Source organism: Capricornis sumatraensis, chromosome 3 (assembly GCF_032405125.1).
Source record: "Capricornis sumatraensis isolate serow.1 chromosome 3, serow.2, whole genome shotgun sequence".
Taxonomy (NCBI): Eukaryota; Metazoa; Chordata; class Mammalia; order Artiodactyla; family Bovidae; genus Capricornis; species Capricornis sumatraensis.
The window spans coordinates 86,793,167-86,816,021 of NC_091071.1; the positions used below are offsets into that span (position 1 = coordinate 86,793,167).

Here is a 22,855-nt window from a genome sequence, read left to right on the forward strand (position 1 = left end):
ATGGACATGAGTCTGAGGAAGCTCCAGGAGTTGGTGATGCACAGGGAAGCCTGGAGTCCATGGGGTTGCAAACAGTCAGATATGACTGAATGACTAAACTGATACTGAACAAGCGCCTACTCTTGTAACCAACACAGTGCCTCTCATATCATAGTAGCATGTGACAAGTATTTATTGAATTAAATGAAATAAAAATACTAAATGTGAACACTAGCTTTGTCTTTCAGAGACCAATTCTGGAAAACAAAGGTAGACATATTCTCTAAATCCTTTGGTAAAAACCAAGATGAGTATGAGAACAACCAAAGACCTGACTCACTCATTTTTAGAGTGAAAATATTTTGCATACTAAGAAGTTTGAAAATATCCCTCAGGTGAAATAATGCTAGTGGTTCAGTTCAAGAGGTGATGTGTAAAGGCACTGGGATTGGTAGGTGACTAACATAGCAAAAGATGAAGACCACTAGTGAGTGAAAGGGAAAGCATCAGTGTGGCTGGTGTGTTGTAAAGGATGTGCCTGAGCTCAGACACACCTGGAAATGATGAATAGGGAAAGGATTAAGTCAAGATGGACTCTCCAGTTTGAACCCCTCTACACTGTATGAGATGAGTGCAATTGTGCGGTAGTTTGAGCATTCTTTGGCATTGCCTTTCTTTGGAATTGGAATGAAAACTGACCTTTTCCAGTCCTGTGGCCACTGCTGAGTTTTCCAAATTTGCTGGCATATTGAGTGTAGCATTTTCACACCATCATCTTTCAGGATTTGAAACAGGTCCACTGGAATTCCATCACCTCCACTAGCTTTCTTCGTAGTGATGCTTTCTAAGACCGACTTGACTTCACATTCCAAGATGTCTGGTTCTAGATGAGTGATCACATCATCACGATTACCTGGGTTGTGAAGATCTTTTTTGTACAGTTCTTCCGTGTATTCTTGCCACCTCTTCTTAATATCTTCTGCTTCTGTTAGGTCCAGACCATTTCTGTCCTTTATCGAGCCCATCTTTGCAAGAAATGTTCCCTTGGTATCTCTAATTTTCTTGAAGAGATCTCTAGTCTTTCCCATTCTGTTGTTTTCCTCTATTTCTTTGCATTGATCGCTGAAGAAGGCTTTCTTATCTCTTCTTGCTATTCTTTGGAACTCTGCATTCAGATGCTTATATCTTTCCTTTTCTCCATTGCTTTTCTTTGGAACTCTGCATTCAGATGCTTATATCTTTCCTTTTCTCCTTTGCTTTTCCCCTCTCTTCTTATCAGAGCTATTTGTAAGGCCTCCCCAGACAGCCATTTTGCTTTTTTGCATTTCTTTTCCATGGGGATGGTCTTGATCCCTGTCTCCTGTACAGTGTCACGAACCTCATTCCATAGTTCATCAGGCACTCTATCTATCAGGTCTAGGCCCTTATATCTATTTCTCACTTCCACTGTATAATCTAAGGGATTTGATTTAAGTCATACCTGAATGGTCTAGCAGTTTTCCCTATTTTCTTCAATTTGAGTCTGAATTTGGTAACAAGGAGTTCATGATCTGAGCCACAGTCAGCTCCTGGTCTTGTTTTTGTTGACTATATAGAGCTTTTCCATCTTTGGCTGCAAAGAATATAATCACTCTGCTTTCGGTGTTGACCATCTGGTGATGTTCATGTGTAGAGTCTTCTCTTGTGTTGTTGGAAGAGGGTGTTTGCTATGACCAGTGCATTTTCTTGGCAAAACTCTATTAGTCTTTGCCCTGCTTCATTCCGCATTCCAAAGCCAAATTTTCCTGTTACTCCAGGTGTTTCTTGACTTCCTACTTTTGCATTCCAGTCCCATATAATGAAAAGGACATCTTTTGGGGGTGTTAGTTCTAAAAGGTGTTGTAGGTCTTCATAAAACTGTTCAACTTCAGTTTCTTCAGCGTTACTGGTTGCGGCATAGGCTTGGATAACTGTGATATTGAATGGTTTGCCTTGGAGATGAACAGAGATCATTCTGTCGTTTTTGAGATTGCATCCAAGTACTGCATTTCGGACTCTTTTGTTGACCATGATGGCTACTCCATTTCTTCTGAGGGATTCCTGCCCGCAGTAGTAGATGTAATGGTCATCTGAGCTAATTCACCCATTCCAGTCCATTTTAGTTCGCTGATTCCTAGAATGTCGACATTCACTCTTGCCATCTCTTGTTTGACCACTTCCAATTTGCTTTGATTCATGGACCTGACATGAATCAAGGCAAATTCATGTCATGGGCAGTGCCCGGGAGGAACCATCCCGCGCCCAAAGCCAGGGGTGGCGGCCAGGAGGAGCAACCCCACTCCTGAGGCCAGGGGTAGTGGCCGGGAGGAACAACCCCATGTCCAAGAAGAGGCGGCTGCACGGGCGCAGGAGGGCCTAGAGGAGTTATCCCACATTGAAGGTCAGGAAGCCTGGTGGTGAGGAGATACCCTTCGTCCAAGGTAAGGAGCAGTGGCTCCGCTTTGCTGGAGCAGCCGTGAAGAGATACCCCATGCCCAAGGTAAGAGAAACCCAAGTAAGATAGTAGGTGTTGCAAGAGGGCATCAGAGGGCAGACACACTGAAACCATAATCACAGAAAACTAGTCAATCTAATCACACTAGGACCACAGCCTTGTCTAACTCAATGAAACTAAGCCATGCCCGTGGGGCCACCCAAGACAGGCAGGTCATGGTGGAGAGGTCTGACAGAATGTGGTCCATTGGAGAAGGGAATGGCAAACCACTTCAGTATTTTTGCCTCGAGAACCCTATAAACAGTATGAAAAGGCAAAATGATAGGATACTGAAAGAGAAACTCCCCAGGTCAGTAGGTGCCCAACACACTACTGGAGATCAGTGGAGAAATAACTCCAGAAAGAATGAAGGGATGGAGCCAAAGCAAAAACAATACCCAGAAGTAAGATTAACAGAAGCATAAAATAGGTATACGGCCTTAGGGAAGAAACTTTTTTTTCCCCCAAGATTTCTTTACTCAAGCAGCAATTTTTCCAGGCAGCTTTGTGTTGCTGAGTGGTCCTACCAACGTTTAGTATAAGGCAATTGTTATTTGTTTAGTTGAAATTCAATCATCAACTACATATTTACTAGATAATTAATATCTATGATCTGAGGTTGAAGAGTAAGGTTTTTATGCAAATAAAGAGAGACCAGTCACTGAATTTTAGTGCTTAATATTGGATTAAGAGGATGAAGAAAAAAAAGCTATAGCATTAGATCAATCTCTTTTAAAAAAAAACAACAAGATTCAAATAGACATTTTTTCAAAGAAGACATACAGATGGTAAAGAAACACATGAATAGATGCTCAACATCACTAATCATCAAGAAAATACTAGTCAAAATAACAATGAGGTATCATCTCACACAAATAGAATGGCTACTATCAAAAAGACAAGAAATAATTAATGCTGGCAAGAATTTGGAAAAAAGGAAACCCATGTACACTGTTTCTGAAAATGTAGACTCGTGCAGCCACTGTGGAAAATAACATGTAAGATTATAAAAAAAAATTACAAATAGTAATACCACATGCTCCAGCAATTCCATTTCAGGCTGTTTATCAGAAGAAAATGAAACTGCTAACTTGAAAAGATATATGCAACCCCACAATCACTGCAGCTTTATTTACAATGGTCAAGATATGAAAACAATACAAGTGTCCACTGATGAGTGAATGGCTAGAGAAGATGTGGTGTATATATGATGCATGTGTGTATATGTATCTGTACATGCCATATATGTGGAATACTATTTGGCCATAAAAAAGAATGAAATATTGCCATATGTAACAGCATGAACAGATCTTGAGGGTATTATGCTAAGTGAAATAAGTCAGGCAGAGAAAGATAAATACCATATCATCTCATTTACATGTGGAATTTAAAAACAAACAACCCAAGTTCATAGATACTGAGAACAGATTTGTGATTGCCAGAAGAGAAGGTGAGGGGTGGCAGAAACAGGTGATAGGGATCAAAAGTATAAACATCCAGCTCTAAAATAAAAAAGTCATGGGAATGTGATGTACAGCTTGGTGACTATAATTAATAAAATTATAGCATATTTGAAAGTTGCTAAGAGAGTAAATCTTACAAGTCCTCATCACAGGAAAAAAAATTTATAAGGATGTATAGCTATAGATGTTAACTAAACTTATTGTGGTGATCATTTTTCAATATATACAAATATTGAATCATATTGTATACCTGAAACAGACACAATGTTTATGTCAATAATGCTTCAATAAAACAAATTAGATCAGGGCTACCCTGGTGGATCAGTGGTAAAGAATCCACCTGCCAGTGCAGGAGACATGGGTTCAATATCTGGTCCAGGAAGATCCCACATGTCACAGGGCCACAACTACCGACCCTGTGCTCCAGAGCCCAAGAGCTACAACTACTGAGCCTGTGGGTCACAACTACTGAAGTCTGTGCATCTTGGAGTCCCCACTTTGCAGCATGAGGAGCCCCTGCAGTGAGAAGCCTGTGCACTGCAACTAAAGAGTAGCCCCTGCTAGCCGCAACTAGGGAAAGCCCTTGCTTTGTGTTGACCCAGCACAGCCAAAATATGAATAAATAAATAAATTTATATTAAAAAATTAGATCAACCTCAAGCTTTGCTCCCATAAATGATAGATTTAAATGTTCTGTGGTGCATTTCCCTTGTATGAAGAATGGAGGTAATAACATACCTACCTCATTATATTATTGCTTAGATCAACTGAGATATTGAATGTAAGGTACATGGGATAGAATCGATACTTAATATGGATTTTTTTTCTTGCCTATAGCTCTTTAGTTTCCATAAATTGTTTAACAAAACATTGGATGAGATTTTTCCCAATTATTTGACAATCGTTTTGACAATTTTCTTTATTTTATATCTATAAGTTTGCCTGGCCTCCTTCAAAACAAGCATTTAAGATTCCATAAACACAAAACTCCCCACCTCTCATATTCAAAGAGCACACAAACACGCTTTGGGCCTAGATTTGTAACCATCACAGAATAGGACATACATTCTGTTTGACTAAATAGTTTGCTTCTTCACTAAAAGTTCAAAGGAGGAAAAGTAGCTACTAAGAGCATCTTAATTTGTGTATGAAGGCTACAGTTTAGTTTCCTTCTGAGCATGTCAATTAACAGTATTTGCTGAGTAACTTTGTTGTATATTTTATATGATGTAATCATGAAGTTAAGATGCTTATTAACATACATACTTGAATTGAAATATCCAAATGAATCAGTCCCAATGTAATAATCATGTACATTTATTGACCATTAACTATACAGTTGGAACTGTGCTATAGTTTACATGTAAACTCACCACAAATTAGGTAGTTCTTAATTTTTACCTATTTTAAAGAAATATTGAGTAATTTACTGTAAGTCACACAGCTGAAACACTGAATAAGTGATAAACCCAGAATTTAAACCCAGGTGATCTGAATCCAGAGTCAAAATTCTTAAAACTACACCATGCCACCTTTTTGAAAAAGTTGTTATACTGCAAAACAACATATATATATATATATATCAATGTTGCCATTATTGTCTCTCCATTTTTTGGAAATTTTATTTTGAATTTTACGCCAGATTATCCCAGTTCATCAAACAAGGAATCTGAGCTCACAGAGTCTAGGACTCTATGATCTTATGGTTCCTTTCAACTCTAAAATAATAATATAAGAGCACTTGTGGTTTTTTTTCAGTATATGAAATAGGACTTTCAGAGAGCTTCAGAAGTCTAATTCTGAACACTTTTCATCAAAGAATAATTTAGATGACTTATAAACTTCCTTTCAGAATCAAGTTATTTTCACTTATTTCCTACTAGTTAAAGCAATCTAAGTCAGGAATTGGAAACATTTGAAATGGAAGTAATGACATGACAGACAATACAGAAAAAAAAAATCTGTAACACTTCTGTGATATTGCTTACACAAAACAAAAATCCAAAGAAATAATTAGAAAATATTTGTATTCTTAAATATTCAGACTCAACTAAAATTAATTTTACTTTTTCTAAGTTATTGGTGAAGGTAAAATTTTTTGAAAAGCCTGTGTTTTCATCAAAGCCAATGACTTCACTTTGAATAGATACTGAGCAGGTATTAAAACATCTTAAATCTCAATTTTCTCAAGTATAAAATAGGAATAAGAATAGTGATCTTTAAATATTTGGGGGAGAATTAAGACAAAATACATAAACTGCCTGATACATAGCAAATCTTAATCCTCAGAAAATTGAAATATTTAATTCAATACTCCTCTTTAAAATTTCCATAGCAACACTGGCTAATAACACTAATTTTTTTTCTACATGCTTCTCAACTTATGATTAAAAGGAAAAAGACTCACTTAAATGATAAGTGATAAAAATTATGTACCAGTTATGTACATAGAACAAAAGTAAAATCAGTCATCAGAAATCATGAAATTATGCAACTTAATTGAGACTAGCAAACAGCTCAAATTTTTCTCTTTTACATACATTTTTCCTCAGTATTCACAAATATCAAGAACTGTAAATAGAAATGTATTCTTTTATGGCTGTGTGCCAAATTTATTCAGCATGACTGCAATTGAGTGGAAAAATAAAAATACATATTACTTACTGTATGTGGCACTTGGCAATTTCAGAATGATTTGCAAACATTCATCCTCAGAATACTCCTACAAAATGCATCTGTGAAAAGAAAGAAATACAGAAGAGTAAGCAATTTGCCAAGGTCACAGAAACTCTAATGCAAACCGACACTCATTCAGACATCATATATTTTAACATACTGAAATAAGGTTTTGCAAAATATAGATTATACATCTAGCATATTATAGTGGGCTGATGAACAGAAATGTTCCCAACTATATGCAAATCTTCTACACATCAGTCAGGGAGGACACTCTTGAGATTAGACTGCACGTGGACTTTCAAAATCCATGTAAGAAACACAGGCCCCCAGAATGAAGCAGAATAACATAAGAGCAATTCGAAAATATGAGGTATTTGTAAGTGAATTTAGTTGGAGTTTTTAGGTGGTTGTTACATAATTCAAGTTTTGAAAATGTATTTCTGTCTAATAAATGAAGATCCCTGAGTCAGAGGAGAATTTTGCTTGATTTATTCAGAGAATAAACTGATTTACTTTGTAAATATGCTTCAATTCTAATTGAAAACTATGTACTGAGAAAAGCTCAGACATGCCACTTGCACACCTCACAAAAATAAACAAACATTTCTTTCTTTTTTTTTTTTCCAGAGGGCCAATTGTAAGGAGAAAGTTATTTAATCAGATTTCATTAATTAATATGTTTGTTTAAAGGAAAGATGTATGGGAAAGCACAGTAATTTCAAAGTACAAAATATTTCAAAACATAAGTGAATTTTATGCTTCTGGGTATGCTGTTTTATAAAAGAACTATTCAAACGAAATAAAACACAACTTAATGATAATTAAAGTAACCCTTCAAAGTACAATGTGTTGTTTCCGACAGTTCAAACACACTATAGACAATACAAATAAAAATTAAATAGCAAGCATCTTTAGAGAGACATTAGTTCTCAGCAGATAGTAGAATTTCTGCCCAGAGATTTGGCTCTTTGTAGGGCAAAGCAGAAATACCAGCTTAGCAAATCAACAGTTCAACAAGCAGAACAGGCATTTTGAGTAGAACATCTAATTAATCGATCTTCTAGCGCGTGAAAGAGAAGAGGATGGCACTGGCCTCTGCCTTGCACAGGAATAAATGATTGTACTAATACTCAACAGAGAGCTTCTCAAATAAGATGAAACTAGAGAGTTACTGAGTTCATAGGTAAATGTCAAAAGTATATCAAGAAATTTTATGAAACCCTGTATTTTTATAAATTTCATTTTTCTAAGTTTAAAACTCAGAGTTTAAGTAGAAGAGACTGATACAAACTCACATTCACACATTGTTTCAATAGAATTACAAAGTTATAACAACTGGCAGATCTGTGTATTCCTTCATGCTGTAGCAGAGTCATCCTCCTAGGCAAGAGAATTCAAACTAACCTTAATCCCATGACTTGCCCGATTTGACACAGCTAAGAAGCAGTGATTCTGAGAGTAGAGCCAGCCACTTCCAACCTCAATTTCTTCTCACTACAACAGCTACTAGTTCCTACACCTCATGCAGAGCAGAAGCTGCAAACTGGGGCATAACAACCAAAACTGGTGTAAGGCAATTTTTTAAAAAATTCTACATCATGATTTTAAAATATTAAAAAATGTTCAAAAGCAAGCAATTTCTCATAAGAGTCCTAATTTCTATCTTTTTTTTTTTGAAAGAGCAAATATATCTTAAGTCTGGGTTCACAGCTTCCAGAGAGAAGAAAAATGATTGCTGCTCTTGCATGAGACATGCCTCCTGCACTCATCTAATTCCTAATTTGCAAACTCTCTTCTACTCTGCAATTTTCAAGCATCAGAATGTTTTGCTCCTGATCCAAACCTCCCTTACCTACCAGCTATGATCAGACCTCTTTGCAGTGAAACTCAAAGAATGATATTATGTTCCAAGAGCTTATTTCATTAGTTTAAGTGACTGCTTCTAATTACATTTCATGATATTGTCATAATCAAATGTTATTGATTAGATACCTTATTTCTACCTACATATACATTTTTAAAAGTCAGGGGCTTGAATTTCCAGGTATTTAAATACATAGCTGATAATTTTTAAATCTAAAGGAGAATTTTTTTAATACAATTGGCCGGTACATAATCATAAGTTTTAATCATCTCAAATCATAATTTTTTTGTTTATAGTGAACATATTTTTCAGAGAGACAACTCCTGGGTTAAGTGGTGTACTAGTCAATAAATAATTATAAATAATAAAGAAAAAAGCCTTCAATTTAAGTAATCTAGGTTAAGAGAACGATAACCACTAAAGGTAAAGCAACGCAACCCACAAAGTCTGGTTACATCATGGCATATGGCAAATAACTTAAAGTGCCAATATGTTTTGTGGAATGCTTAAAAAATATGGGCCTGGAATTTGAGGTAGTTGTGGTAATAATAGCCACCTAAATCTGAAACTTTCCACACATACTGTAAAATATACAGCCAACAAAAACAAATAAAAACACACAAATTCTAGGCCTTCAGCATAACTAGAAGTTGGAGGACAATAAAAATGTCAGATTACCGGTAAACAGAAAATTAAACACCAATTTCTAACAGAAGTATCTTTCAAGCTGTATTACAGTGATCTAAAGGGTCTAGAAACTGAGGGAGAGAAGAAATGAAAACAAAGGTCCTAAGAGTGACATAAAATTCACCAGCTGAAAGTCCACTGAAACTCTGATAGTGTTGAAAAACTATCCTGACATATTAGAACACAAAGATAGGGAGAATATTTAAAAAGATATAGAATTCAAGGTGATGCCTTCTTTTTGTTGTTTTTTTTCCTCAGGGAGGAGTAAGGCATTTTAAAATGGTGGGGCTGGGATTTTCCTGGCAGTCCAGTCACTAATACACCATGCTTCCATTGCAGGGGGCATGCATTTGATCACTGCTGAGGGAACTAAAATCCCACATGCCATGTGCAGAGCAGCAAAAAAATAGAAAAAAAATAAATGATAGGACTATTTCAAAAGGATCCTGGCCTCAGCTTAAAGAAATTCTCACAATTCAAATCTGGAAAGTCGGAAAATCAGAATAAATAATTATCATAAAGAATTAAACTTCATTACAGAGTATAAAGTATAAATAAAATAAATGAATAAAGTATATAAGGAAGAATTGGAAAATTCTTTCCTTGCACAGAATACACCTTAGAGTTACAAAATCAACATTAAACACATATTTTTAATATTATTATAATTAACTGATTAAGTCAGGAAAATATCTCTGGATTAGCACTTGTAGGTGAAAGTGTATTGACAAATAGGATATTCCCATAGTCTTAAAGTATCTTCCCCCAAATCACTTATAATAGAGAAAACAGTAACCTTCAATGGAAAAACAAGACCATCTTAAATAAATGATCAAGGAATAATCATTAAAATGGAACAAACCCACAAAACAAGTCTCCAAGTATGAAGCACTTGAGAAGGACACAACATCATTTCTGTGGTATGTCTGCCAAAAACGTGCAAACTGAATCAATCATTAGGAAATATCTGGCAAATGCAAACTGACGAAAGTCTAAAAATACCTGACCTGAACTCGACAAAGTCATTAAAAACTGAAGTTTAAAAAAGACATAAAAACCAAATACACGTGTGATCCTACTGTGAGTTACTAACACATGATAGCATTTTGTTAAAATGATATTCTTAATGGTTAAAATTGTACTATAGTTATATGGGAAAATGTACTTATTCTTAGGAAATACACACTAAAGTACTTCAAGTAAAGAAGCATGCAAAGCAGGCACTCTGGGCCAACCCAGAGAGACAGGGTGGAGAGGGAGGTGGGTGGGGGTCAGGATAGGGAGGACACATGTATACCTGCATCTGATTCATATTGCTTTATGGCAAAAAACATTACAATGGTGTAAAGTAATTATCCTCCAATTAAAATAAATCAATTAAAAAAATAAATGAATAAAAATAAAAAAGAAGCATGATGTCTATAACTTATTCCCACAAGATTCAGGGCCACGTTATCTATATGTACACATACATATGCATATATAATTATGCAATTACAGAACACATATACAGGTGTATATATATGTGTGTGTGTATATATATATAAACATATGTTGAGAGAGAAAGAATAGGCAAAAATAATAAAGCACAGGGGTAAAATGTAAATAACAAATCTGGATAGAGAGTAATCAGGGTTCTTAAGTATAATACTTACAAATTCTCTGAATGTTTGAAGCTATACCAAAATTGTAAATTAGAGAAAATAGGTAGAAATAAATAAATCTCTTGCTTTCATTGAGATATTTTGGAATCACAGAAAAATAGCCAAAGAGATAATCAGTGAAGTGTTTCAAATCAAGAAAAACATTTAAGAAGTTAAAAAAGAAATCAGCATCATTGTTCAATGATCTTGGATAACTAAAATAACAAAACTCCATATATATATGAGATGAGATGGTTGGATGGTATCACCAATGCGATGGACATGAGTTTGAGCAAGCTCTGGGAGTTGGTGATGGACAGGGAAGCCTGACGTGCAGTCCATGGTGTTGGAAAGAGTCGGACATGACTGAGCGCCTGAACTGAAGAGAACTGATATATATTTATAGTATAAAGTGTACAGTCTTCTCTATTTTATATATGTGTGTGTATAATTTATACGTTAATATGCATATATTTAAATCAAAGATGTTATATTTTAATAACATATTTAAATAAGCATATTAAATCCATAAAATAAAAGAGAATGGAAGTAAATATGGAATCTAGGTTTGGGCTTTTAAATAAACCATACAAATAATACTATAGTCCATGAATACAGCAATGTAAAGTTAAATAATGAAGTGACATTCATAAATAAAATTTATCAGAAATTAAAAAAGATTATCAAACAGTCCTTAAAGGTCATCAGTGGTTTTTTTCCTTATATAGCTATTTTTCCTTAATCAGAATTATCAACTCCATTTTTCAAATTCCAAAAAAAAGGAAACATAAATAAAAATCTCCCTTAATTCTTAAAACAACATATTTAATTTCAAACAATATATTTACTATTTTTATTTACAAACCATTATTTAAAGAATTATGCAATATAAATTCTTTCATAATTAGGTTATTTTTTCCTTCATTTCTTCAATATTACGTTTATCATTACAATGCAAAATAATTTTACTGATTGGCATCCCATACATGCCATCATTTAAAGATCTATAACTTGTTATCAAACATCAGCTACCAAAAAATAAAATCACCGTAAAGTTCCTTCTGAGTATATCTTCTGCCACAGCAAGATTGTTTCCTCAGGATAAAATATCCAGAAGGAAACTCCTGGATCAAATAGCATTAGGTTTTTAAAATCTGCTAAACTGTATCTTATTAACACAGATATACACAATTTTCATATTTGTGTTCATATTTGTGCAACCCCACAACCAGTTTATATTTTTACAGTCACTGCATCCATTTGCAGCCATGACCTAGTGTTTGCTGCCTGATTTGGCCCTAGGTCTTCATATTGTCATGTCCTGAATTGGGTTTTATGCATTCTTGTTGTTACAAATGTGGAGTTTACCTTTTAAAATATCGTCAAAGAGGTTATCCAAAAATATGACATTGAAATAAAACTGTTTAAATGGAAAAGCATAGAAAGAGAGCAACTTTAGTAAAATAGCTTTTTTTTTTTCTTTTTGAGAAATTAACACTTCCTATTTTCTTGCAAAGAGTCAAAAATTCTACAGGACCTAAAGAAGAAGATAGATGAAAATGTGTTACAGTCTTGTAACTGAAAACATACCAGAGGATTGATTACTACATGACAAGTGATGCAAGCAAAGACAGGAAATGCTACAGACCCCTCTGGATAATCCAAGCGCTCTACCCAGTCTCATTTTTAATTTATAGCAACAGTGTGTCATTATGCCTAGATATTACCATTTACATTTTTACTAGGTTAGATATTAGCATGTTAAGTGGCACTTTAATTGGAATTTTTCATCAAACTTCAAGATACTTCAGCCACTTTTCTTCCTATCTATACTTTGTATTCTTGCAAATTCACATAGATTTAGCTTTAGATTTAACTTTCCTAGTCCATAGACTTCATATTTTATATTATTAAGTTCTGGAGATTAATACAAATATTTTTCATTATAAACATCCAATCAACCCCCTCAAGAGTTTCAACTGGTCTGCCCTGGCAGGTCACTGATTCAATGACCCAAAACAAACCATGCCTTCCTTTACCCAAGACTGCATTTTCTTAACTGGCTGATGAGAACATCATATGAGATAAAAATTAAACCTTGCCGAAGTGAAGATATATGAATTCTTTTGTTTGCCTTCATATTTTAAGCCCTGTCATGATGTCAGAGAATAAAATTAGATGAACTCACAGTGACTTAATACTTCCAAAGCAATGTTGGTTGTTACCCACATTTGTTCTGCTCTTTGAGGTGTATGAAAAATCAAATGTCTCTTTGATTTATCCCCCTATTTTCCTAGATATCAAAGCAAGCTGATTGATCTATAACTTCTTAAGTCTTCTCTAATACATTCTCTCTCTCTGTCTCCCCATTTTCATTGGCCTTTAAGAGCCCTAAGCCAAAGCCTTGTACACTTTCTATTGTAAATATGGCTTGTTTCTCTGTCATGGGCTTAATGATTATTTGGCCAGGATAAATTATTAATAGACGATATTATGGTTCCTATGTCAAGAAAAATTAAAATGAAGAAAAATTCAAAGGAAATCAGAGGAGAGGAATAGAAAGAATTAACATTTAGGACATTAAAAATATTTAAAATGGCTCAAATAGAAAAATCTATATTTCATAAAAGGAAATATCTAGTGGTTTAGTTTTGTTTCATTGTATGAAGGATTATTTTTAGAGTTAGATTCCAAGTAACTAAATTGTTCTAACAGTAGCAGAAGAGATTATATTATACACCAGAGATTAATTTCCAGAAATTAAAGATTAAATAATCTAGTTATCTGATACTAGTTATTTCTTTTTTTTAAGTGAAGATTCTTTTGAGCCTAAAATTAGAACTGAGATCTTTCAAATCATGAGATTCAATTAGAAATGTGGTGTAAATATGTGATGAACTTTAGGTAGAAGATGTGAGTTAGCTTTCTATTATGTTTTATGGTCAATTTTGGTGCTTTCTCCAAGTTTTACACCATTGTTTAAATGTACCTCATTTGTATTTACTTCTTCTGACAATAAAAACTGATTGAAAGTGCATCTTTAACTTCGCTATATCTTCTAAACACAGGGTGTGGCAGGTTGGATCTTCCAAAGATGACCATCCTGCATGGACTTCTGCAACGTGACCTTGACATTTACCCATCAAAAGACGAATTTCTTTCTTTCCCTCCTGGAATCTGAGCAGAGGCTAGGACTTCTTTGACCAAGAGGCTATGTTGGAAACAACAGGGTACCAGTCCAGGAGTAACTCTTAACTGGCCTAGCCTCTTCTGTCTTCTGCCTCCTGGCACACTCAGTTGCCATGGAAAACTTTCAGGTCACTCTGCTGGAAAGGGCAGCCATGCTGAGGAGCATAGGACAACGTGAGTAAAGGATACTTACATATGGACATCCCCTCCATTCAGCTTTTAGATGACTCCAGTCCCAGACACCACTTGATGGCAGCTACAGGAGAGATCCCAAGTGAGGATCTCCCAGCTGAGCCCCATTAACCCACAGAACTATGAGAGATTACGGTGGCTTTTTTTAAGCCACTAAATTTCTGGATAATTTCTTGCATGGTGATAAAATAACCAAAAAATATGATTATCTTGGAATTCAAAATCTAGAAGTATAATGTAATATCTAGCACATTTTATCTATGTAAAATCTAAAATTACATATATGTATTTAAACACATATTGACCAGAATGTGAATTGTTTATATGGTAATCTACTTTTCCATCTCTATCTCTATATCTATCTATGCAAGTTATCGTATATCCAGTTAAAATGATTTTCCATAGTTTCCTGGATGGTTGTGCACTAACACAGGAGTCAATTACATATATGAAATGTGTATATATGTATATGTATTTATATGCACATACACACACACAGTGTGATTTAGAGCTACTCAACCTGTAAAACTGAACATACAGCATAAATCTGAATGCTGTTTACGTGCAGAACTGACAGTGTGGAAAACAGTTTAAATTTGCTTTCTGTGTTCCACCAAAGCAGAAGGAAGACCAGTAAGACCAATGAGAAAAATCACAAGGAATCAAATTTAAGCTCAGAATAAGGAAAATGCCTTACCGCAAAGAATGACAAAACAGAATGGGCTTCCCAAAAAAGGGCCAAATGAAGAATGAAAGAAGAAGTTGAAGGTTCATTCTCCAGAAATGCTGGAAAAGACTTCAAGTTCTACTGGTTGCTGGAATTAAAAGTTTTTAAAATACCCTTTTAAATCTACTCTTTTGATAAATTTGCAGTGATTAACTTTGCACTATACTATATATATATATATATATTTGGACTAGCTAATATTTTATATCCTTATCATATTCTAGAAACACATGAGAAGTGTCACAAAGATTCATTCAATAGAGTATCATTAAATTCACAGCCCTTTATCCTACTGAATCAATATTTAACAATTTTTCAAGACATTTATTGAATAACTAGCTATATTATGGACTTTGGTAGGCCTCCAGGGAACAAAGAGGAATGTGATGCCTCCACTGTGAAAAAGATTATAATTTAAAGTGGGAGACAGAGGAGGATACAACTAAGATAACATGGTGTAAGTTAGCAACAGCAATAGAAACAAAGTACTATGGAAATGGGAAAAAGGAATATAAAACTTCTGCCTTGGAGATTTGGGAAAATCCTTTAAAAAGAGGAAGAATTTAAGCTCATTCTTGAAATGAAAAGATAGGTATTTCAAGGCTACAAAACAGAACAAGCAAAGAAATAGTCATAGATATCCATACCATGCCTAGGTAACAAAGTAATACAGTGAATTCTTAAAATAGATCAGGAGAGGGTAATAAATGAGAAGTGAGCTCACTGGGATAGATTTCTATAAAGGGTCTTGAATGACATGCTGAAAATTTTGAAATTTAACCTGTAGGGCTTTCAAAGGTTTTTTATACCCAGGAGTTACATGCCCAGAACTATTTTTAGTGAGATCCCTCCATCGACAATGTGGAGTAGGCAATGGACTACACCGCTGCTGCTACTGCTAAGTCACGTCAGTCATGTCCGACTCTATGAGACCCCATAGCTGACAGCCCACCAGGCTCCCCCGTCCCTGGGATTCTCCAGGCAAGAACACTAGAGTGGGTTGCCATTTCCTTCTCCAGTGCATGAAAGTGGAAAGTGAAAGGCAAGTTGCTCAGTCGTGTCCAACTCCTAGAAACCCCACGGACTGCAGCCTACCAGGCTCCTCCGTCCATGGGATTTTCCAGGCAAGAATACTGGAGTGGGGTGCCATTGCCTTCTCCAAATGGACTACACAATGTGGAATAACTTTATTTTAAAGAAACTTGTCAGTTTGGGGTTTAGATTAGGCAGAGCCTCAACTGAGGGAGGGTGGGCTGACAGTAAACTCTGTGACTTATGCCCCTTGCAAAGGGAACACATTGCAGATAATTTTTTTTTCTTTTTTCTTTTTTTAATGACAGAAGTGGAAGAACTCTTGGGCCACTCTGGTGAATATCACAAAGACATTGCCATTTCAAATACCCAATGAGCTTGATAAGAAGTACAGGAAATCCACAATCTCTGATGAGCTGACAATGGAATGTGAGAAGGAAAAAAATCACAAGGAAGAGATTAATAGAGCACAGCAGAAAGGCATTTTCAACTATCCTTCTGGGAGAGCCAGATAAAAATTTGACTGACCTAAATCCGTTTTGGCCTGCATCATTTTCCAAAGTAGCGTCTCTGGCTTTGGAAGGCCTAGGGGACCTATCTGTACATGTGCAATCTAATTAATGTGTGTAGGAAAGACTTAATTGTGTAGGACACTTTGCTAGGTACAGCATAAAGAGAACCATGTTGCACTGCCTTCGTGGATTTATAATCTTTTAAAGACAGATGGATGTAGATATACATCTACAATTTGGGAAGAAAAAAGAAAGGATTTATTAAACTGCAGAAACCAACAAAAATGTAGGTATTTATATCAAATGCTTCATGAGCATCAAAAATGAGCAGGACAACTCCTCGATCAGTTCCATTTCAAGGAGAAATAGAGCCGAATGTCAGAGAATAAATTTCAGTGACATGATCTCACACCTGAAACCGGCTGGGAGGAAAACGGAAATTTTTACCCTGTTCAGACTGGACACCACTGTAAGCCAAGGTCACACAAGAAGTCTGAGGCACAACAAGCCACAGGACTGCAGCTGCTTGAAGGGAGGAAGAGGTCAGCCACAACACAGCATCAATCTAGAGACACAAGTTCCTTTTCTTTCCTTCCTTCCTTTGTGCTGTTGTTGGTGTTGGTACTGGGCCACGTGGCCCTGACTAGAGAGATCTATTTGTGGGTGGACCTATATGTGGACCTACCTTTCAAAAAGGCAGGCATTCATGAAATTCCTAATGACTTGAAGGTGTGAACCTATACTGAGAGAGTAACACGTGAAGAAGTTTCAATTTTACCCCTGAGACTGGCGCATGCTGCGTGAAATCTGAACTCTTAAAGTCCTCTGAATGGCTTGCTTGATGGCAATCAGCCAAGCATATCATCAGATAAGAACTTTAGACACTGAAGAATCTCACTGTCCTTGAAGCCCCTGCACAATGGTAAAGGCACACATTTTCCTGTAAAATACAGCCACAAATAACACAGTGTGGATGAATTTGCTGAAAGACACAGGGAATAAAAAGTAAAAACTCTACAGGATTACATGTAGAAATATGCTTCTTATAAATTTGTAATATTGTTCATATAGAAAGATGACATTTATATTTTTCATGGCATAAGAGGCCCTTTTTTTTGACAGAATGGCTTAGCCTTATGAAAATATGTAGCTCGAGTTTGCAGATGTTGTTCATTTTGAATGAGGTATAATCCCCAGAAGCAGGAATGAGAAAAATCCTCTCTTTAATAGTATGAGACTTCAGTAAGACAGAGACACAACAGAAAGAAAGCAGTAGGGCAGACAAAAAGAAAAAGGGCTCTCAACACATGGACCCCCAGGGTTTTACATGAACCCACTGCTAAAAACTCATTTGTAAGTATGTGTCTGTTAACAAAACTTTGGAAGCACCTGATCTTGTATTTATTTATTTGGGGGTTTTTTTTGGTCTTATCTTTTTATTTTATACTAAAGTATAACCAATTAACAATGTTGTGATAGTTTTAGGTGCATAACAGAGCAATGCAACCATACATATACATGTATCAATTCTTCCCCAAACTCCTCTTCCATCCAGGTTGCTACGGAACATTGAGCAGACTTTCCTGTGTTAAACAGTAGGTCCCTGATGGTTTTCAATTTTAGATATACCAATGTGTACATGTCACTGGTCTTGCATTTACATAGTGCCTTAAACCAAGTAGATCCCCAAACCACTAGCCCTATTTATTAACTGATTATATATATTGACTACTTAAGTAGGAATCACTTCACACACCAAGGAAGTATGCTTCTGTATTAAAATGTGGTAATATTTTGTTGGCCCACAACTTTATACATCAAGTTATTGTGAGATGTAGTCCTTTGGTAAATTAAAAGTACATGGCTATTTAGAAGGGCTTCCCTGGTAGTTCAGCTGGTAAAGAATCTGCCTGCAATGCAGGAGACACTGGTTCAATTGCTTGGTTGGGAAGATCTGGTATAGAAAGTATAGGCTACCCACTCCAGTATTCTTGGGCTTCCCTGGTGGCTCAGCTGGTAGAGAATTTGTTTGCAATGCAGGAGACCTGGGTTCAGTCCCTGAGTTGGGAAGATCCCTTGGAGAGGGAATGGCTACCCACTCAAGTATTCTGGCCTGGAGAATTCCATGGACTGTATAGCCCATGGGCTTGCAAAGAGTTGGACACGACTTAGGGACTTTCATTTTCACTTAAATAAAACACAGATGCATAAAATTATTAAAATCACATAATATTTTTTCTTTGGCAAGTAGCAAATACATATACTATTAAAATAGAGGACAAAAAGTAAAGCAGCTAAAAATGACTAAACGGTGGAGCTTTAGTGGTATTACTGTGAAGAGGAGCGAGAACAGGGAAAGGGTATATGAAGAGTTGATGGTGTTGGTGTCAGGCCATTTTGATAAACATACTTGGCTCTGCAAAGGGAGCTCTATCTATGGGAATCAGCAAAAAGATAGGAATTCATAAAATTTCTAATAAATTGAAGGTTGGCTAAAAACTCAAAACCATTCAATTAAGTCTGAAAAGAAAGTTATACTGAAGATAAGGTTTTAGATAGGGACACCAAAAAAAGCTGAACCAAAACTTGATATGGTCCAACAAATGGTCAAAATGACTTGAAAGTTAATAAAACAACTCAAAGTCAAGAATAAATCTGCATTATCATAAAAGAAGTAATTTGAGCAATACCCAAGAGATTGTGAAGATTCATACTTAAAAATACCCAGAAGAAAACTGTACAGCAACATGTAAATCATGTGTAAATCAATATAAATCATGTAAATCAATGCAGTTAGAGCACTTCCTCACACAATATGCAAAAATAAACTCAAAGTGGCTTGAAGACTTAAATATAACACATGACAACATACACATCCTAGATAGAACATAGGCAAACTATTCTCTGACATAAATCACAGCAATATTTTCTTAGATCATTCTACCAAGGCAAAAGAAATAAAAACAAAAATAAACAAATGGAACCTAATCAAACTTATAACCTTTTGTATAGCAAAGGAAATCATACACAAAGTGAAAAGACAACCTATGGAACTGGAGAAAATATTTGCAAATGGTGCTGCTGATGATTGCTTAATTTCCAAAATAATAAACTATTAATATAGCTCAATAGCAAACAAAAAAAACAAACACACCAATCAAAAAATGGGCAGGAGGCTAAATAGTCATTTCTCCAAAGAAAGCATACAGATGGCCAACAGGCACATGAAAAGATGTTCAACATCACTAAGTGTTAGAGAAATGAAAATGAAAACTACAATGAGGTACCACTTCACACTTGTCAGGATGGCCACCATCAAAGAGTCTACAAATAATAAATGCTGGAGAAGGTGTGAACAAAAGGGAACCCTCCAATACTGTTGATGGGATTGTTAATTGGTGCAGTCACTGTGGAAAACAGTATGGAGTTTCCTTATAAAACCAAAACTAGAGTTACCATATGATCCAGCATTCCCATTCTAGGGTATATATCCAGAAAATATGAAAACTTTAATTGGAAAAGATATATACACCCCAGTGTGCATAGCAGCACTGTTTACAAAATAGCCAAGACATGGAAGCAACCTAAATGTCCATTAGGAAAGGAATAAATAAAGATAACGTGGTAGATAAACACACTGGAATATTACTTGGGCATAAAAAAGGAATGAAATATTGCCAATTGCAGCAGTATAGATATATCCAGAGATTATCATACTAAGCAAAGTCAGTCTTACAGAAAAAAACAAGCATTATATGATCTCACTTATATTCATATGGAATATAAAAAAGTGATATAAATGAATTTATTTACAAATCAAACAGAACCTGACATAGAAAGCAAACTTATCGTTACCAGAGGGGAAGGGTGTGAGTGAAAGTTGCTCAATCGTGTCCGACTCTTTGCAACCCCATGGATGATACAGTCCATTGAATTCTCCAGGCCAGAATACTGGAATGTATAGCCTTTCTCTTCTCCAGGGGAACTTCCCAACCCAGGGATCAAACCCAGGTCTCCCACACTGCAGGCGGATTCTTTACCAGCTGAGCCACCAGAGAAGCCCGGGGAAGAGTGGAGAGGGGTGAAGTAGGAGTTTGGGATTAACAGATATACACTGCTATATAACAGATACACACTACTGCATAGTAAGCAATGAGTTACTGTATAGCACGAGGAATTATATTCAATATCGTATAATAACCTACAATGGAAAAGAATCTGAAAAATAATATGTGTAGACATATATATGTAAGTATAACTAAATCACTTTGCTGTAATACCTTAAACTAACACAATATTATAAATCAACCATGTTAGTACTCCAGTGCTTAGTTGCTCAGTCATGTCCTACCCTGTGTGATCCACAGGACTGTAGCCCACCAGGCTCCTCTGACCATGAGGATTCTCCAGGCAAGGATACTGGAGTAGGTTGCTGTACATATCTGTATATCTGCAATCCTCCAGGGGATCTTCCAGACCCAGGGATCAAACCTCCATCTGTTACATCTACCTGTATTGGCAATCAGGTTCTTTACCACTAGCACCACCTGGGAAGCCACTAAATCAACCATCAGTTCAGTCACTCAGTCATGTCTGACTCTTTGTGACCCCATGGACTGTAGCATGCCAGGCTTCCCTGTCTATCACCAACTCCTGGAGCCTACTCAAACTCATGTCCATTGGATCAGTGATGCCATCAAACCATCTCATCCTCTGTTGGCCCCTTCTCCTCCCGCCTTCAATCCTTCCCAGCATCAGGGTCTTTTCTAATGAGTCAGTTTTTCTCATCAGGTAACCAAAGTATTGGAGTTTCAGCTTCAGCATCAGTCCTTCCAATGAATATTCAGGACTGATTTCCTTTAGGATTGACAGGTTGGATCTCCTTGCAGTCCAAGGAACTCTCAAGAGTCTTCTCCCATTAAAAAATAGAGAAATACCTAGGAAACACATAAAAATAAAAACTCAGCTTTCAGTAGAAACCCTTTGGGGAACACGTGCATGCACACACACATGTATACACGTATTTGGTGGGCATCAGTCCTGTCCTCTGAAAGGAAACAGTATATCTTTGATTTAGTATTAGTCAGTGGGGAGGGAGGTAAGAGGAGGGTTCAAGAGGGAGGGGACATACGTATACCTAATACCAATTCATGTTGATGTATTGCAGAAACAATAACAGTATTGTAAAGTAATCATCCTCTAACCAAAAAAAAAAAAAAAACTACAAAAAATGTACTGCAAAATCAATCATATTTTTAAATATTTCTGCATCTTGTTTTTTTATTTATAATGATAGTACATATTTTCTATGAGTACTAACTCCCAAATCATTGTTAAATAAAATGAAAACTATTCATAAAGTGAATTTTCAAGGTTAGTTATCAGTGGACTATCATACTATAAAGTATGAGTGGTGTAATATTTTGGCAGATAGATGCAACAGTACAAGAAAATCAATTGTCTGTCTGTGACTTAATGCAACCTTGGTTGAAAAGAGTTAACCTCATGCATGATTCCCAGACACAGCAGGAATTATTACTTGATTTTAATTATTTCTCACAGAGAAATTCCTTACAAGTTGTTGAAATTTCGGCTAAACCTTTCTTTTTAATCACTTGTAAAATATATTCAAACACAAAACTTCAGGAAGGAAGGAAACAGGAAGACTAAGCAAATGTAAACTGACGACCCCACAGTATTTCAGGCAGCTCTAGAAAATTGTTTGGATCACAACACGAAAAGTAGTAAAAGCTCATTTAACTTCATTATTTCTAATATGAAAAAGATTTTCAAACACAAATAAAACACGTTTGCTATTTAGTAACCTATATAACCATTTCTTATATAATAAACTCTTACTAAACATAACATAAGCTTTTCCTTCATCATTTTTAAAAAATAAATATTCTATCTTACTGAACATACTTCTGGAGTTGAGGACGTTACAGGTTACATTAAACAATTAGTCCTGGTACATTTCAATAGACTGCAAATGGTTCAGAAATAAGTCAGAAACAGCATGATGCATCATTAGATTACTGCCAGCAGTTTATTAATTTACATATAATTATCATTTGTACAAATTATTGTGAAGGAATTGACAAACTCAGTGTTGAAAACAACATATTATTCTCATATGATAAGACAAGAGAATCGGAACTCAAATATTTCTAAAAGAGAAATCAGTTACAATTTGTTATCTGAAATTATGTGTCTTTCTACATAAAAAAATGGAGAATCTTCGATTAAGCATGTAGAAAAAATCATTATAATAAGACATCACATACTTGAAGTCTGTGTCACTAAAGAACAAAAATGTAACAATAATGTTTCATCTTTTTCACTCAAAGGACTAAGGCTAGATAGAATAGTAATG

The 22,855-nt window shown here is 35.6% G+C and overlaps 1 protein-coding gene across 1 annotated transcript in view; it reads right to left on the reverse strand.

Annotated features, from left to right (window-relative positions):
- The window catches only part of GALNT13 (polypeptide N-acetylgalactosaminyltransferase 13), a 636,905-nt gene that overhangs the window by 599,300 nt on the left and 14,750 nt on the right, over window positions 1-22,855 (reverse strand). Inside the window, exon 2 of the mRNA XM_068968207.1 lies at window positions 6,619-6,689. The gene's annotated coding sequence lies outside the window, so the exon portion shown is untranslated. The remainder of the gene's footprint in view (window positions 1-6,618; window positions 6,690-22,855) is intronic.